Here is a 6,000-nt window from a genome sequence, read left to right as displayed (position 1 = left end):
TTAATGTGGTACTGGCTGAGTTTTTTGTTTTTTGTTTTTTTCCAAAGCAAATGTGCTTCTGAAAATGCAACTATCAAATTATTGACATCAACAGTGAAGAGTATCTTCTATAAAAACATTATACATGGAGTTCCCATCTTGGCTTAGCAGTTAATGAACCCGACTAGCATCCATGAGGACATGGGTTTGATCCCTGGCCTCGCTTAGTGGGTTAAGGATCCGGAGCTGCTGTGAGCTGTGGTGTAGGTCACAAACTAGGCTCAGATCGTGCATTCTTGTGGCTGTGGCATAGGCCGGCAGCTACAGCTCCAGTTGGACCCTACCCTGGGAACCTCCACATGCTGTGGGTGTGGCCCTAAAGAGAGAAGACAAAAAAAAAAAAAAATATATATATATATATATGTATGTATATATATATATATATATATATGTATGTATATATATATATACATATATATACACACACACACACAAACATAGAAACATTTTTAAGTACCTTATGGTTGTAACTTTGAGACAGAGTTTTGACTTAAGGTTATGCTAACTCACGTTTACTCTTAGTCTGAAATAAATGTAAATAAGATACGTCACAGGAAATTGCCAGTGTAATTTTCCTCTTTTTTCCATTTACAGTTAGAACTTTCTTTTGTAAAAGCACATAGTCGTCAAAATGAATCAGGTTATGTTTTTTCATTTTCCATGTATACCTTGCCCATCCTTTATTTTCCCAGTTTAAATGTTATCTTTGAAGCACCTGATTGCCTCCTTTTAAGAACCTTTCACATTTAGTACATGAAATATGTAATCTAGCACTTAAATAAGTGCCTCATTTAAGTATACTTTTCTATGTATATGTAAATTTCCTTTCACAAAATGAGAAGCTGGCATATTTCTTTTCAACTCAATGTAACCACAAAACGCATAGCTGCTGGAGTTTTTTTGTGGTACATCAGGCTAAGGATCTTGTGTTGTCACTGCAGTGGCTCAGGTTGCTGGTGTGTAGGTTCAGTTCCTGGCCCAGGAATTTCCACATGCTTTGGGTGCAGCTGCAAAAACAAAAAGCAACAACCCCCCACCCCCCAAAAAAAACATAGCTGCTGCCTAACATTCGGTTTTCTAGAACTGTTAATGCCTCAAACTCCACTGGAATAACTCCATTGTGTAAATCTTCCCTTTCCTATAGTGCTGGCCATATTAATTTCCCTCTCCCTGTGGTGGTCTTTGAAGAACAAGAATGTTATTTGTCATCTCAGAGGTTTGTAGCATTCAGAGGTATGGCCATAGATTTCTTCTGGGAGGAATGGGGCTGATTAGATCCTGCTCCCTGATTTTTATATGGGAATAAATATAATTATGAGGACTATGGGAACCTGGTCTGAGGAGTTACCATTCCTCCAAATTCAGAACCTGAATTTAGGTATTGTTGCCTCCTCCACAGTAAATACCAGAGGGTGGGCTCTAAACTACCTGCTGAATTCCTACTCCATGTTCTAGAGGGAATGTTTGAAAATTGGTACAGGGAAGTGGCATGAATGCTTCTGCTTTTGCTCTTGTAATTGCTTCTCTTCCCTAGGATCTATAAAAACCATAATATTTTGAATTATCTATTTTGTCCTTGTAAGCAGGACTTTCTATTTCTAAACCAAATGTGACCGCTTTACTGGAGTAAGGGAGTGTGAAGAATGATGGAGAAAAAAAGTGAAACAAGACCCATGATCAGGTGAGTGATGGGCACTCAGGAAGGAAGTGCCTTGAAGGTAGTAAGCTTTCCAAATAGATTGCCTGAATCATTTTATTAACAAGAAACTTTTGGGAGTTCCCATTGTGGCACAGTGGAAACGAATCTGACTAGGAACCATGAGGTGGGTTCGATCCCTGGCCTCCCTCAGTGGGTTAAGGATCTAGCATTGCTGTGAGTTGTGGTGTAGGACAAAGACATGGCTTGGATCTGGCATTGCTGTGCTCTGGCATAGGCTGGCAGCTACAACTCTGATTAGACCCCTAGCCTGGGAACCTCCATATGCCGCAAGTGTGGCCCTAAAAATAAAAAAAAACTTTTGGGAATTCTCTTGTGGTGCAGTGGGCTGAGGATCTCGTGCTGTCTCTGCAAAGGCTCAGGTTGCTGCCATAGTGCAGTTTCAAACCTTGGCCCAGAATCTTCCATGTGCTGTGGGTGCAGCCAAAAAATAAATAAATAAATAAATAAAAGAACTTCCCCTAAAACTTAAATCATGCAACATCATTCTGAACTACGTCACTCACCCCAAAAGTCTTCTTATCCATTTGTGGTAAAATATTTCAGAAAATAAGAACTATACTATTACTTTTAATTTAATTAAAATAATGTATTAAATAATTTAAAATACAGTTAATTCCTAGATCATGCAGTAAAAGATGTCAAAACACTTGCCACTGAAGAAAGAAAGTTAATAGTTTGTGGATGTTTTCATTTATACAGTATGCTTTGTTGTACCAAGTTGGTGCTGCCAAAGTTCATAGTTGCTTTCATTCATTTTGGCACACAAATCTGTGTTACATCTTTCCATATTTAACAATCATTTTTATTTTTTACTTTATTTATTTTGTCTTTTTGCCTTTTCTAGGGCCAAAACTCCCACGGCTTATGGATGTTCTCAGGCTAGTGGTCCAATTAGAGCTGTAGTTGCTGGCCTAAGCCAGAGCCACAGCAATGAGGGATCTGAGCCACATCTGCGACCTACACCATAGCTCATGGCAATGCCGGATCCATAACCCACTAGGCGAGGCCAGGGATCGAACCTGCAACCTCATGGTTCCTAGTTGGATTCGTTAACCACTGAGCCATGATAGGAACTCCTCCATATTTAGCAGTCATTTTTATAAATTGTGGTCTTCTGTGGTAGCAGAAGACTCAAAAAATAAAAATAAAAGCTGCCTGTTTTTCAAGATGCAATTCAGTAACAATGGCCAGTGAGACACATTAAGATGCAAATAAGCAAACATTAGGAGTAAAGTATATGATATACTTTAACTTACACATTATTTCAGTTCCAATTTGTATCGTATTGGTAAGACAGACAATGGTAATATGTGGTGTGACCATCTCAATGCATGTGAAGGGACAAACATCCAACCTGAACATTTTGATCTGTATAGTGTAATGAGTTTGTGTTTTAGACAATTTTCCTAGGTTTGCATATTCAAGACGTGAAAACTTCATGTGAAACATAGGAAGGAAACCATTTTATCTCTGAGACAGTTATAATATTTTTATTACTGTTGTCATGGTTATCTAATTATCCTTACATTATAGAAGCATCATATTCCCACTCCCCATGAATACGTCTGTCCTTTACAGAACACAATATTAGGCAGTCTTTAACATAAAACATAGTCTCTCTTCTGGACTATGGCTCCCTATATAACAACTTCTGCATGAAACGCTTTCTGAACTGAGTGTGCCTTCAGAGCATTTCTGTTGCATGCAATCGAACTAAGTTTTTGCGAAATGACTGTCATATCTGACACTCCTCCATGCAGGTGATGTGCAGTTGTGTCTATCTATATGGTTAGAGTTGTTTTTACTGTTGTCCCTTCAACTGAATACAATGCTGTTACTATGAGGTTGAATTTAACTATTTATAGTATCTTCCAAAAGTCTGCTTCTAGCTAGGATGCAGTGTTAAGGCAAGCAACTACATAAAAGCAGATAAATTGCAAAAGTTATACTTTTGAAGTTATCCTAGAGCTGTGGAAGCAATGAGCACCAGATGTACCAAAAATTCAACTAGTGGACAACTCCTCTGAAGTAACCTGATAATCACAGGGTATTTCTTTATCCCTTGTGAGCACTGACTAATTTGGATGTGGGTTGAAAGACTAAAGTTCTTTACCTTAGCAAAGGGCGTTTGCTGGGGGAAAGAGAAATCACAGAGGTCATTTGAGGTCGAAAATGGCAGATTAGAAACTTGAGAAGCCTCAAATGCAAAGCTAGTTCTCTTCCATGGGACAGTTGCTGAGTTTTCGGGCTGTATAGGAGGCCAGGGAGCTAGAGTGAAAGCTTCTAAAAGGTAGAGTGAAATAGCTGCAGTATCTGTGGTACTTAGGAATGAAAGGCCCATTAGGGAAGGCTGACTCCCTAAAACACATGGCTAGATTCTTCCTCAAGCCATTTGTCAAAATTTGAAGCTGTGTGAGGCAGAATATTAAGGAGACTAGCACCTATCAAACCTTCAGGTTTAAAAGTTTAGGAGAGTCAGATCCAGAATACATAAGGCTAAGTAGAGGTAAACTGAGCATTATTAAAAATTTAACTTAGCTCTGACTCAGCTCAGTGATTGGACTGAGGCAATTAGTCCCTCTAACTCTCAGAGGAAAGGAGAAACTCCAGTAGAAGTTACCTAATTTGTGGTTCTTTTAGACTTAATGTCTGGCATACAACTAAACACAAATTGCTAGGCATGTGGAGAATAAGATTATATAACCAGTAAAAAGAGACAAAATAGACAATGAAAGCAGACATACAGGTGACGTGGATATTAAGTTGGCAGACCAGGATTTTAATATAAGTATGTTTTAATACATTAAAGCAAACACAGGAAAGGATGAAAGAAAAAGAAAAACTGAAGAATTTCAACTAGTAAGTGGAATCTATAAAAAAAAATAAAATAGATATTCTAGAATTGAGAACAGTATCTGAAAAAAATTTGAGACTGACTTAACAGCAAAACAGCAGAAAAAAAGATTAGTGAACTAAAAGGCAAGTCAATTTAAAAAATACTAAAACATGGTTATACTGATATTTTATAATTGTATTTAAAAAGTACAACATATTGAAATATATACTCACTTAGCAATACTTAATTATATTTTAATGACCACATTGTATTCCATTTTCTGAACACACATAATTTAAAAAAACCAATTAGCCATTATTGGGAATTTTCCAGTTTTTCACTAGAGTATGAAACAGATGACTATTGTTAATACACATGTTCAAATGAGTTCTTTTATAAAAGCTCAGAAAAAATTGCTAGGTTAAAGGTTATGAATATTCCCACTTTGGACCCATATTGCTTACCTGTCTCCTAGAAAGGCCACGTGAATGTATGCTTTCGTCAGTGGCCTAAAGAAGAACACAGCACCCTCCCCAGTACTGAGCCATTTCACTCTTTTAATGTAATACACAGTGTAGCAGCATACAAACACTGACCAAGCAAAGGAAACTATATGAATTTGAGAAGCAGGGAGGCAGAGGGAGAGAATATGAATAATTAAACCGCAGTTCTCTCTTTTTTTTTTTTTTTTTTGTCTTTTTGCCATTTCTTGGGTCGCTCCTGTGGCATATGGAGGTTCCCAGGCTAGGGGTTGAATCGGAGCTGTAGCCGCCAGCCTACGCCAGAGCCACAGTAACGCGGGATCCGAGCCACGCCTGCAATCTACACCGCAGCTCACGGCAACGGCAACGCCGGATCCTTAACCTACTGAGCAAGGGCAGGGGCGGAACCCGCAACCTCATGGTTCCTAGTCGGATTCGTTAACCACTGCGCCACGACGGGAACTCCAAACCGCAGTTCTCTTAACAGTCTTAGTCTCTGTGTGCCTGGCATGGTTGGAATATCTTGCTATGCTGAGTGTGACTCTAGTGCTTAGAAAAAAGAAAGTTTGATTCCATGCAATTTTTGCCTCATACAATCACTTAAAACCCAATTCTTGGAGTTCACATCATGGTCAGCAGAAACAAATGTGATTGGGAACCATGAGGTTGCGGGTCCGATCCCTGGCTTTGTTCCGTGGGTTAAGGATCCAGCATCGCCGTGAGCTTTGGTGTATGTCATAGATGCAGCTCTGATCTGGCATTGCTGTGGCTGTGGTGTAGACCGGCAGCTGTAGCTCTGATCGGACCCCTAGCCTGGGAACCTCCATGTGCCACTGGTGCGGCCCTAAAAAGACAACAAAACAAACACACACCCAATTCTTACTTAAATTCAGCCTACACAGAAATACTAAGTAAAAAAAGGC

Source organism: Sus scrofa, chromosome 14 (assembly GCF_054392235.1).
Source record: "Sus scrofa isolate SSC_HxYL_T2T_F1_AM1 chromosome 14, Sscrofa_HxYL_maternal_Yorkshire_Landrace_v2.0, whole genome shotgun sequence".
Lineage (NCBI taxonomy): Eukaryota > Metazoa > Chordata > Mammalia > Artiodactyla > Suidae > Sus > Sus scrofa.
Note: the sequence above shows the minus strand (reverse complement) of the source record.